General features: G+C 44.1%; 1 pseudogene; it reads left to right on the top strand.

The window, feature by feature from the left end:
• The first annotated feature begins 1,147 nt into the window (after positions 1-1,147).
• LOC133269833 (U1 spliceosomal RNA) lies at positions 1,148-1,275 on the top strand (annotated as a pseudogene).
• Positions 1,276-10,990: the final 9,715 nt, after the last annotated feature.

The following is a 10,990-nucleotide window of genomic DNA, read 5'->3' as shown; positions in this document are numbered from 1 at the left end:
CCCTTTAGATACTGGAAGGCTGCTATGAAGTCTCCACACAGCCTTCTCTTCTCCAGGCTGAACATCCCTGACTTTCTCAGCCTATCTTCATACAGGAGGTGCTCGTTTCTGTTAGGCCTACAAAAAACAAGGGAGCAAGAGGATGATATGGGCCAGGAATAACTGCCTCAGGACCCCTTTTAACTCCAATTTGACTTTGAATAAACATGGTTACAATAGTATCATCACCCAACTAAAATGTCTGCTTCTCCACAAGGATATATGCCCTAAGTACCTATGGCAATATTAAAAGTCTGACTAAACAGAATAACTAATAACTGAATCTCTGTCCCACACATAATGAAAATTCTCTAATTTAAAATGGCTGATAGAAAAGGAAGTATCCTACTTACAGAAAGTCTTTTGCAGACTATAGTGATACTTGAGCAAAGCATTACATCATGGACCTTGGGGTACCTACCATCTAAGACCCAAGGATGCAAAGGCTCCTGTGACCAGATCTCCAGCAATGAGCTGGAGAATATATTGCTGTCGTACTGTCCTGGGTTCAGCAGTAGCAGTCATGTTTCTCCTTTGTGGTAGCAGGTGCAGTGCTGTGTTTTGACTCCAGCCTGGGAACAGTGTTGGTGAAGCCGATGTTTTCGGTTGTTGCTAAGCAATGTTTACCCTGACCAAGGACTCTGTGAGGCTCATGCTCTGCCAGGGAGGAGGGGAAGCTGTGAGGAAGCAGAGACAGGGCGCCTGACCCAGGCTAGCCACGGAGGTATTCCATACCACAGCACGTCATGCCCAGGGTGGGGGCTAATCGGGAGTTACCCGGAAGGACACGGGCTTCCATGTGGGACTCGTTTCTTGGCCGGTGGTATTGTATTCTCTTCCCTTGTTATTTTTTCTCATCATTGTTGTAGTTGGTAGTAGCAGTGGTGATTTGTGTTGTGCATTGGTTGCTGGACTATTCTTGTCTCAACCCATAGGAGTTGCACCCTTTCGATCCTCCTCCCCGTTCTTCCAGGAGTGGGGAAGGGGAGAGCCCCGGCGGGGGGTGGGGCCCTCGATTGTTGTCAGCCCAGCACCACTCACTGGGAGTGAGTGAACAAATTGCCTGACAGGGTTTAAACCACGACAGTTCTTTTTGGCGCCCAACGTGGGGCTTGCCTGGCAGGGGAGACACCGTGATCAAGCAGGTGGTTTTCCCAGGGCGAGGCTCATCCCTTGCACTCCGGGTGTGCTGACCCCTGCGATTTTCCCAAATGCGGGAAACTCAACTGCAAAATCAAGAAGAATTAGTAAAACACTTAAATGAGGTGTGTGGTCATTCTGGCCATACCAGAGATGGACAAATCACGGCAACGTGCTGGGGCTTGGCCTATGTTTACAGGGCCTTGCTCAACACTATCCAGCACCTTCAAAAGGAAAAGAATGTCGGCGGATCTGAGGGCAAAGCAACAGTCGCTACTCAAACTTTGGCTGCAAAGAACAGCGTAGCTACCTCAGTGGCAAGTACAGCAGCTGCTCAATCTTCAACTGCAACAGACAGCGCGGTTACCCCAGCTCCAAGCACAGCAGCTGCACCACCCCCAGCAACAAGTACAGTTGCTACTCAAACCACAGTGATAATCACTGCAGCCAAACCAGAGGACCAATTTGTACCAATATCGGTTGCCCCTGTATGCAAGAGAACAAGCAAAAAGGAGACAAGAAGGGTGAAGCAAGATGAAGAAACAATGAATTCACCACCCGGTCCAGAATCTGATCAGGAGTCATCATCACATGACAAAGAAGAAGAAGAAGAAGAAGAAGAAGAAGAGGTAACTTCTCAACCTCAGATCTCAACCGAGCTGCGGAATATGCAAAAAGATTTTACCCGTCAACCAGGGGAGCACATCATCATCTGGTTGCTCCGATGCTGGGACAATGGGGCCGATGGTCATGAACTAGAAGGTACAGAAGCCAAGCAGCTGGGATCACTTGCTAGAGAAGGGGGAATTGACAAAGGAATTGCAAGAGAGAAAAAGTCCCTCAGTCTTTGGAGGCGGCTCTTGGCAGCTGTGAAAGAAAGGTTTCCATACAAAGATGATGTTATGAGTCCACTGACTACTATAGACAAAGGCATCTAGTCTCTGAGGGAATCAGCCATCATAGAGATGATCTATCACATCAAGCTGAATAACGGGGATACACCTATAGATCCAGATGAAGTTGAATGTACACGACCCATGTGGCGAAAACTTACACGGAATGCATCATAATCATATGCCCATTCATTGGCAACAGTAACCTGGAATGATGTAGTACCACTAACAGTGGATGAAATGGTTCATAAACTCCAAGAGTTCGAAGACAATCTCACCCCTTCCATCATCTCAGCTGTGGAAAAACTGTCCCAGGACCTCAAACAATTGAGGGATGATCTATCTGATTTATCCAGCTCCTCACGTGTACCAACACACGTCTCAGGTATTAACAAAAGGCATCCTATTGTTCGAGAGAGGAGATACAGGAGGTATACGCCACGGGGTACCCTATGGTTTTACCTGCTGGACCACAGAGAAGACATGACAAAGTGGGATGGAAAACCTACTTCAGCTTTGGAGGAACGGGTGAGTGAATTGAAGAGGGGAGAAAGGGCCAAGACTGATCGTCCCATGAGAGCTACGGCTTCAGTCTCTGGTGAGCAGTTTCCCAGATGGAATGGAAGAGCTGATTTTACTCCAGCTCCTGTGATAACAAAGAATAATCCCTTTTACCACGACTTAAGTGTCCAACGCTGTGATGACCATTAGAGGGGCCCTGCCTCCAGACAGGTGGAGGTAGGGGACAATCGGATTTACTGGACTGTGTGGATCAGATGGCCTGGCACATCAGTCCCACAAAAGTATATGGTCCTAGTAGATACCGGTGCACAGTGTACCCTGATGCCATCAAGCTGTCAAGGGGTGGAACCCATTTATATTTCTGGAGTGACAGGAGGATCCCAAGAGTTGACTGTGCTGGAGGCTGAAATCAGCCTGACTGAGAGGGAATGGCAAAAGCACCCCATTGTGACTGGTCCAGGGTCTCCATGCATCCTCGGCATAGACTACCTCAAGAGAGGGTACTTCAAAGACCCAAAAGGGTACTGGTGGGCTTTTGGTATTGCTGCTTTGGAGACTGAGGAAGTTGAGCAGCTGTCCACCTTGCCTGGTCTCTCAGAAGATCCCTCTGCTGTGGGGTTGCTGAAAGTTGAAGAACAACAAGTGCCAATTGGGACCACAACAGTGCACCGGCGGCAGTATCACCCCAACCGAGACTCCCTGATTCCCATCCATCAGCTGATCCATAGACTGGAGGGTCAGGGAGTGATCAGCAGGACCCACTCGCCCTTTAATAGCCCCATATGGCCAGTGTGAAAGTCTAATGGAGACTAACAGTAGACTGTTGTGGCCTGAATGAAATCACACCACCATTGAGTGCTGCTGTACCGGACATGCTAGAACTTCAGTATGAATTAGAGTCCAAGGCAGCCAAGTGGTATGCCACGGTTGATATTGCCAATGCATTTTTCTCAATTCCTTTGGCAGCAGAGTGCAGGCCACAGTTTGCTTTTACTTGGAGGGGTGTCCAGTTCACTTGGAACCGACTGCCTCAGGGATGGAAACATAGCCCTACCATTTGCCATGAACTGATCCAGACTGCACTGGAAGAGGGGCAAGCTCCAGAACACCTGCAATACGTTGATGACATTATTGTGTGGGGCGATACAGTGGAAGAAGTCTTTGAGAAAGGGAGGAAAATAATCCAAATCCTGCTGAAAGCTGGTTTTGCCATAAAACGGAGTAAGGTCAAGGGACCTGCACAGGAGATTCAATTTTGGGGAATAAAATGGCAAGATGGACGTAGACAGATCCCCACAGATGTGGTCAACAAGATAACAGCAATGTCTCCACCAACTAATAAGAAAGAAACGCAAGCTTTCTTGGGTGCAGTGGGGTTCTGGAGAATGCACATCCCAAATTACAGTTTGATTGTAAGCCCTCTCTATCATGTGACCCGGAAGAAGAATGATTTTAAATGGAGCCCTGAGCAGCAACAAGCCTTTGAGCAAATTAAACGCGAGATAGTTCATGCAGTAGCCCTTGGACCAGTCCGGACCGGGCCAGATGTAAAAAATGTGCTGTACACTGCAGCTGGGGAGAACGGTCGGCTTTTGGAGTCGGGGATACAAAGGATCTGAGGCCAGCTATACCCCAACTGAGAAAGAGATACTGGCAGCCTATGAAGGGGTTTGAGCTGCTTTGGAAGCGATTGGCACTGAAGCACAGGTCCTCCTGGCACCCCGGTTGCCCGTGCTGGGCTGGATGTTCAAAGGCAGGGTCTCCTCTACACATCATGCAACCGATGCTACATGGAGTAAGTGGGCTGCACTAATTACACAACGAACTCGAATAGGAAATCTCAGTCGTGCAGGCATTCTAGAAGTCATCATGGACTGGCCAGAGGGCAAAGATTTCAGAATGTCACCAAAGGAGGAGGTGGTGCGCGCTGAAGAGGCCCCACCATATAATAAACTGTCAGAAAGTGAAAAGCACTACGCCTTGTTTACTGATGGGTCCTGCCGTATTGTGGGAAAGCGTCGGAGATGGAAGGCAGCTGTATGGAGTCCTGGACGACAAGTTGCAGAAACTGCTGAAGGAGAGGGTGAATCGAGTCAGTTTGCTGAGGGGAAAGCCATCGAGCTGGCCCTGGACATTGCTGAACGAGAAAAGTGGCCAGTACTTTATCTCTATACTGACTCATGGATGGTGGCAAATGCCCTGTGGGGGTGGTTGAAGCAATGGAAGCAGAGCAACTGGCAACGCAGAGGTAAACCCATCTGGGCTGCTGCACTGTGGAAAGATATTGCTGCCAGGGTGCAGAACCTGGTGGTGAAGGTACGTCATGTAGATGCCCATGTACCCAAGAGTCGGGCCACTGAGGAACACCAGAACAACCAACAAGTGGGTAAAGCGGCTAAGATTGAAGTGGCTCAGATGGACTTAGATTGGCAACATAAAGGTGAATTATTTCTGGCCCGGTGGGCTCATGACACTTCAGGCCATCAGGGCAGAGATGCAACATATAGATGGGCTCGTGATTGAGGGGTGGACTTAACAATGGACACTATTGCCCAGGTTATTCATGAGTGCGAAACATGTGCTGCAATTAAACAAGCCAAGCAATTAAAGCCTCTTTGGTATGGAGGACAATGGATGAAGTATAAATATGGGTAGGCCTGGCAGATTGACTATATCACACTGCCGACAACCCGCCAAGGCAAGCGCCATGTGCTTACCATGGTGGAAGCAACCACCAGGTGGCTGGAAACATATGCTGTGCCCCAGGCCACTGCCCGGAACACTATCCTGGGCCTTGAGAAACAGATTTTGTGGCGACACGGCACCCCAGAGAGAATTGAGTCAGACAATGGGACTCATTTCCGGAATAACCTTATAGATATTTGGGCCAAAGAGCATGGCATTGAGTGGGTATATCACATCCCCTACCACGCACCAGCCTCTGGGAAAATCGAACGGTACAATGGGCTGTTAAAAACTACACTGAGAGCAATGGGTGGGGGAACTTTCAAGCATTGAGATACACACTTACCAAAGGCCACCTGGTTGGTCAATACCAGAGGATCTGCCAACAGGGCTGGCCCAGCCCAGTCAGAACTTTTACATATTGTAGAGGGGGACAAAGTTCCTGTGGTGCAGGAAGAATTTGCCGGGAAAGACAGTCTGGGTTATTCCTGCTTCAGGTAAAGGCAAACCCACTCGTGGGATTGCTTTTGCTCAGGGACCTGGATATACTTGGTGGGTAATGCGGAAAGATGGGGAAGTCCGATGTATACCTCAAGGGGATTTGATTTTAGGGGAAAACAGCCAGTGAACTCAATTGTATGCTGTTGCCTGCTGTGTAATACTTTTATAGCTCATCAACTAGATGTCTTCAGGTCACCAGCGAGTGGCCCTGACTTCCCTCCAACCATCATCCCAACAGAGAATGAACTTTGATAGAACCGGATGAGTTCTGCAGTAAAGGAACGACCAGCATCAGCAGGCAATGATCCAATACTGCACACAGCCTTTCCTGCCCTGAAAGATTGTTACAAGAGATGGAACCTGACATCATGGACCGAATGGACTCGGCAGCATTATAGGGATTGGTCCATGCACTAAGAAAATGATCTCTTTCTCTTGGTCTGTGTGTGTGTATATGGATGTATATATGTGGGAGAGCGATGGTATATTGAAAATGTGGGATCTGAGCATGACGTGAATGGTATGGAATAAGGGGTGGATAATGTCCTGGGTTCAGCAGTAGCAGTCAGTTTTTCTCCTTCGTGGTAGCTGGTGCAGTGCTGTGTTTTGACTTCCAGCCTGGGAACAGTGCTGGTGATACCGATGTTTTTGGTTGTTGCTAAGTGATGTTCACCCTGACCAAGGACTTTGTGAGGCTCATGCTCTGCCAGGGAGGAGGGGAAGCCATGATTAAGCAGAGACAGGACACCTGACCCAGGCTAGCCAAAGAGGTATTCCATACCACCGCATGTCATGCCCGGGGTGGGGGGTAACTGAGAGTTAACCAGAAGGACACGGGCTTCTGGGTGGGACTCGTTTCTTGGCCGGTGGTATTGTATTCTCTTCCCTTGTTATTTTCTCTTATCATTGTTGTAGTTGATAGTAGCGGTGGTGATTTGTGTTGTACATTGGTTGCTGGACTGTTCTTGTCTCAACCCATGGGAGTTGCACTCTTTTGATCCTCCTCCCCATCCCTCCAGGAGTGGGGAAGGGGAGAGTCCTGGTGAAGGGGGTGGGGCCCTCGATTGTTGTCAGCCCAGCACCACTCACTGGGAGTGAGTGAACAAGTTGCCTGACTGGGTTTAAACCACGACATGTACACACACCCATACACACATACATGTGCACACACACAGATACAACAGCAGAGCAAGATGTAAGCTCAATAATGCTTCTGTGTATACACCCCCCACTCTGGATTTACAGGCGCACGTGCATCCACACATATACATTGTATATTATCATGGACTCCATGTCCATCTAATGCATTTGGCCAGAGCCCAAGCCCCTCACCCAGTTACTAGATCAGATGTTGAGACCGTGAGTCTTTCCAGGTGCTGGTGTCTGTCTACTACATGCTTGCCCAGCCTAAAGTCTGCTAGCGGTGCATGTCCACACACTCATACACACAACATGGCTGTCATCCATAGCTGGCTCCTAGATCTATGAGCTCCTCGGACCTAGCGTTTCTCTCTCCAGTAGCTGGCACTCAGATACTATTTACTAACTAGTCCCTCTTGAAGGTCACTCATTAGTGGTTCACACATGCATATTCAGGATGGAGTGCACTCATACAGAAAGAGGTTAGGAATAGAACTTAACCTTGACCAGAGAAGTAGACCAGCCAGCAGCTTACTTGCATCCAACTCTCTTGTTCCATCTCATCTCCATTTCCCATTCTTGTTTCCCCATCCACCCTGCCCCCTCCCTTTCTCCACCTTTGTTTCATCCCAGATAATCAGCTTACTCTTTTATCCTTTTTACCCACTGGACTCACTTTTGTTATATCTGTACCCAAATTTGGTACCTCATGTTATGGTTGCTGAGGGTCCACTGGCCTTGCAAAATCTGACTTCTTAAAGATCCCAATTAACCCCTCAATTATTTTTCATGATTGCCTGTCTCTCCCCTCACTCCCCCTTAATAGTCTCTGAAATCTAGCCATTTCTCAAAATGTTACCCATAACACTTGTTACCTTCTCGCTCTCTTATCTGCCACATCTACCAATTTCTCATGCGATGTCTAGCAGCTTCTCATGGTTAAGTAGTTAGCTAAATCCTAGGCAATGTCCTAACATGTGCCAGTTTACCAAAACAGCTGTACTGTGCCCACTCTTCACAGAAGTTTCACCTCATGTGTGCCCACTGAAATGAGTTAAGAATGTACCTTTCCCTACAGGCCAAAAGAGAACCAGATTGGATTAATCACTTTTAACACATTTTTGCTCAACATCAGAGACTTTTTCTCAGCCTCAGCAGCAAATCCTGCTTGTGCCACATGACTCTGAAAAGCCAGTCTCAAAAATGGAGCACAAAACCACATTCAGACAGCACCAGGGCTGAGAAAAAGAAAATAAACCAGAAACAAGATGAACATGCAGTGAAGGCAAGAAGGACAATCTGTCTTTTATTTCCTCTGCTTCCTAAAGATCAAACATATGATTGTTAACACATAACAGATAAATTATTAAACAGTACATCAGTACAACTGTAAAAGGCATTCATATTCTCTTTTTAAAGGATATTTTAATTTGGAAGTTGTATTCAGAATATGAAGGTGATGCTGGTTGTTGGTAGAAGCAGCAGATCAAAACTTGTGTATGCCTGGGGATCTATATTCACAGAAGGGATGGATAGTCTTCTGAAATGCCAGCATATTAATGGAAACTGAGCAATGCAAATGTATTGAAAAAGTGCACAGGAAAGAATGAAGAAATAATAAAATAATAACTGTATTTCATAAATTCGAAAAGAAGATATAAATCATGTTTATGCTTATATAACACTAACAGAAAGCTCATACAGAGTTACTGTTTTGAAAAAACCCCAACCCAACAGTGCTAGATAATTACAAGTTTATATAATCAGTTCAAATTTTTTAGGCCAAGATAAGTTTGGAACCCAGTTAAAGTGGTGATTTTTTTTTTTTCTAACAGTGTCATCTCACAAGCATATTCACTGAAAAGGTACCCATGCCTTGGCTAGTCTTTCTTATTGCTAACCTGATATGACACTTATGATTTAATTATGTTCATATGTAAATTTAACAATCTTCTTTAATTTAGACTGTTTGGCTTTAGTCTTAAAAAAAATTAGATTGTCATTTCATCTGAATCAGGATATTTTTAAGAATACTGTACTTTCCTTATTGTTGTTGGTCTTTATTCAAATAATTTGATTAATAGTTATCATCTATATGTGAGCTACTGCTATTGAAAAGTAACATAAAAAAAGCTGCTATTGCTATAGTGCTAAACAAAGATAAATTAATCTCACAAAAGCACTGATGTGACAGTAAGACCAAAGAAAGTATGTTTGGAAGATCACTAGGCAATAATATAAAAAGTTTTTGTTGTTAGATACATAAATAATATCAACTAGAATACATTTTACATATGAAAATTTCACAAGTGAAGTTTAGTTAGCCTTAATTATCCTGAAAGAAAAAAAGAATTCTTTTCCTACCATAATTTCACCCAATAACTATACTTTCAGAAGAAGATGTTGGACAAAAAAATGCTATTTTCCTGTCACTGCTAGACCTCATGACAATGCTGTTCAATGCATATAAAATCTCTAGCTGCATATTTCATTTACCTACATGATTGTGTGATGGCAGGTCCAAGAACAGAACTTATTTTTGCCAAGGTGCACTGGTTAAGTGTATAATTATTTATGTAGACGAAGGTGTTGTTTTAGCTCTCTTTGCCTAAAACCCCCTTAATGAGTAAGAATTAAAGGGAGGAGAATATGAGGAGAGGGAAGGAGTTTGTGGGGAAGATTCAGCTATCAAAAAATAGAAATCAAGAGAAAAAAGAACACAGATTTAAGCAGGTACAACAGTGCATCAGATTTGGAGAGTTCACTGGCCTGACTTATTGCTCTGTACTTATCTGGCACATTGTACCACCTCACCATTTTAGTTAGCATCTGCAGCTATTATAAAGTAGCATCTTATTTCTAAGGCAATCAGCACTGTAGAATAGTCTGTTACCTCCAGGGCATACCAAGTCCTCAATGAACTAACTTGATTTTCTTCCCTACACTTTAGGATTAACCTTATATATTTCTCATTATTCCTACATAGCTTAACATTGCAAGCAAGCCCATATGCTATCATCTCTGGACAGGCCATGTCAAGAAAAATGTATAAAAAAACCCAAATAAAAACATCCATATTTTTTTAAATGAATGCTGGGGTGTTTTTTGTTTTTTTTAGTGATGCTGGAAATTCTTCTTAGTTGCTTGGCAATTTTTTCAGCTCTCTCTGAACTCCAGGCTTGGAGCTGTGATGCTAACCCTGCACCTATCTGTGGAACTGCAGATGGCTGATATAACACAGGCTGTTGACTTCAAAACAGGAAGGAGGAGGAGAACCAGATTGCTTGTGTGAGATGTACACACATTTCCAAAATGCTAATTATTTGTTTCCTAAAATATTATGAAGGCTTGTGCATTTACAACTGGGATTCATCTTCATGCATCATTAAAGTCCTAATGTATACCTTTGGTGAGGGAGGGAAATCTAGTCAGAAATTATACACTTTTAATAGCATACAAAGTGACTTGCAGTGTTATTCAATAGTCTATCCAGCTTCTTTCAGTGAGTTGAAAAAATCAGATGCAGTAGGGAAAACAGCATATAAAGTAACTTAAATAATGACTCAAGTACATATTTCTTTTTTATAATAAGCATCCCAAAGTAAACAGTCATCAGATATACTCACTACCTTTAGATTTTGAAAAATACCAAGGAACTTAAGAATAACTAAAAGCAATGTCACTGTCTTTACGCAGTTAACAAGAGCCATCAGAATATTTAATTAAGAATAGTTGATTATTAAAAGCCTAGAAATAGAATAAAAATTTGTACCTTCCCAAAGATATAAAATGGCAGAGCAGTAATAGCATTACCAAAAAATGGCCATTTTTTTAATAAAGTTCATATTCTAAATACAAACACAAGCATGAATATATATGTATATATGTATATATATATAAAATAAAAAACTGGAAAAGCAATCTCTTCTAACCTTATTAATTCTCTGATTTGTTTTAACATAGAAAATATTGTTAGTCTCTTTTACATGAACTACAACCATCCTATATTCAAGTATGTGTAGAGAAAAGCTTAGAAATGTTATTTGTTATGTGTTACAAAACTTAAGATT

The sequence above is a fragment of the Pezoporus flaviventris genome, unplaced genomic scaffold (assembly GCF_033815535.1).
Source record: "Pezoporus flaviventris isolate CSIRO_AGI_PZ_B2104156 unplaced genomic scaffold, CSIRO_AGI_Pfla_v1 ptg000015l, whole genome shotgun sequence".
NCBI lineage: Eukaryota > Metazoa > Chordata > Aves > Psittaciformes > Psittacidae > Pezoporus > Pezoporus flaviventris.
Note: the sequence above shows the minus strand (reverse complement) of the source record. Positions and strands in the feature narration are given on the sequence as shown.